Source organism: Mandrillus leucophaeus, unplaced genomic scaffold (assembly GCF_000951045.1).
Source record: "Mandrillus leucophaeus isolate KB7577 unplaced genomic scaffold, Mleu.le_1.0 Scaffold1068, whole genome shotgun sequence".
NCBI lineage: Eukaryota > Metazoa > Chordata > Mammalia > Primates > Cercopithecidae > Mandrillus > Mandrillus leucophaeus.
The window spans coordinates 785,015-787,277 of NW_012098854.1; the positions used below are offsets into that span (position 1 = coordinate 785,015).

General features: G+C 39.7%; 1 protein-coding gene across 1 annotated transcript in view; it reads left to right on the forward strand.

The window, feature by feature from the left end:
• Positions 1-2,263, forward strand: part of SLC26A5 (solute carrier family 26 (anion exchanger), member 5) — a 90,128-nt gene that overhangs the window by 70,177 nt on the left and 17,688 nt on the right. The window lies entirely within an intron of this gene.

A 2,263-nucleotide genomic window follows, 5' to 3' on the forward strand; every position in this document is an offset into this window, starting at 1 on the left:
ACCAGCAGATACCGTGCTTGATAGATTGAAAGTAGTGTACAGGCTGGGCGTGGTGGCTCACACCTGTAATCCAGCACTTTGGGAGGCTGAGGCGGGCGGATCATGAGGTCAGGAGATCGAGACCATCCTGACTAACACGGTGAAACCCCGTCTCTACTAAAAATACAAAAAAATTAGCCGGGTGTGGTGGCGAGTGCCTGTAGTCCCAGCTACTCGAGAGACTGAGGCGGGAGAATGGCATGAACCCAGGAGGTGGAGCTTGCAGTGAGCAGAGATCGTGCCACTGCACTCCAGCCTGGGCAACAAGAGCGAGATTCCATCTAAAAAAAAAAAAAAAAAAAGAAAGTAGTGTACAAAAAAAGGTATTTGTCTGTTACACATTTGTATTTAGCTTTACTGTTAAACTTTTAAACTGTTATGAATAGAATTGTTATGTATATTAAAAGCACCAAGTCTTAAGGAGGGAAATATATTTTTATCATTTTGCTTAGCATCTGAGAACGAGTGCATTTCAAAATACATTTCATCCGTATGTAAATATGTCAGAATGTTTTACTTAGAATTATTTCATACAGTGAAAATTTCCTGACCTTTTTTGTCTTACAGGCTTATCTCTGCCTTTCAAGGAAATAATGTGTAAGCCCACCTGTTCTTTCTGGGCCTTAATAGCTGCTACTGTATCTTCTATGTTTTTCCAGCCTGATTCAAATTCAGGTTCATATGGTCCTATCAAAATGGGTATAATCTACATAATCTAAGGACTAGCCTTATTTTATGGCAATATATGGGAAAGCACTGTTTTGAAGAAGGTCCCGTAAAGAAAAGTCCTTTGACCTTCTCAAATCCTGTGCGGTATGACAGTGGTTGATCTCTGTCTCATGAATCAATGGAATATGTTTGAAAACGTTTGTGAAACAGAGCCCAGGAAATTCCAATCTATGTCTTAGACACTGACTCTGTATAAGTATATGGCAGCTGATAATGGGATCCCAATTGCCAATCTCATCTGCAGTGGAACCCAAGAAACTGTTAAGGGTATGGATCCTCTTCAAGCCCTGGAATAGCTCATTTTGTAGTTCGCAGGAAACATCTAAAACATCCACTCCGTGTGGTTTGATCCCGTGTCCTTACCTGTTTAGCAGAGAAAGACAGTACCAGCCTCTGAGCGTACACTTTTTGAGAAAATGAGTCTGCTCTCTTGTGTAGATGAAGAAAAGAGGGTAGCAAACCCAGTGAATCTGTCCTGGGGTGGGTGGGTGTGTTTTTGTGTGTGTTGGGGGGTGGGGGTGTGCCCTTGTGTGGGGATGAGGGAGGGAAGAGTATGTGGTGGGGAAGGCTCTATTATGTCTGCCCCTTTAAAGATAGTAAATCAATTTAAATTCTAAAATCAAACAGAACTTCCTCGGTGTGAGCCTGTATGCTTTACTGAGTGCAAAAAATGCTATTGGTCCTTTTTAGTGCACCTCACCCTTCAGGAGTGCCTTTAGGATTCAGGATGTTTGGATTCTTACTGTTCTGAATGCTCATAAAAGTTTGAGAACTGTGAAAGTATTATGGAATTCTTCAAACCAAAATGCAGGCAATGGTTTTGAAGCCCCTCCAATCCCAACAACACAATGGTAAAAGCTAGCCCCACACCAGGTAACGTGCCTGCTTAGTGACTTGGATTTTATCAAGTTTGAGCATCTTAAAACTCCACCTGGCCTTTGAGAAAGGTGTACCAGGCTTTTCATTGTACTGGTATACTGCATTTCACTTTACCTAACAAATAAACCTCAGAAGCATCATGAAAATTGAGTTTTTTAATAAACCTAATCACATTTTAATGTTAAGTTTTTAAACGGGATTCTACAATATATATTTCTAAAGTCATAAATCCTTTGTATTCTAACTTAGCACCCTGACACATATATATATGTGTGTGTGCATCTACACACATGTATATAGACACATCTATTTTAGGTGGAAGAAGTTATTGGTAAATGTCTTTCATCTTTTTAAGTAGGGTACAAACATGCTGACCTAGACAATGTTGATGCTACCTGCATAAATATGCCTTGACAGAAACACCCAAATTTTTCAAATAGTTGATTTTATATTTGATGTGTAGCCAATTAGATTTTCCTTATGGACCTAAATTAATTATCACAATAGTCACTCTGTATCGTTAGAACAGAGTGTGCTCAACACTATCTAATTTGAGTTGTCTTTAATTGGTATATATGAGCATGTGGCCGTGACAAAGTGGAAAGACTTGAGAGTG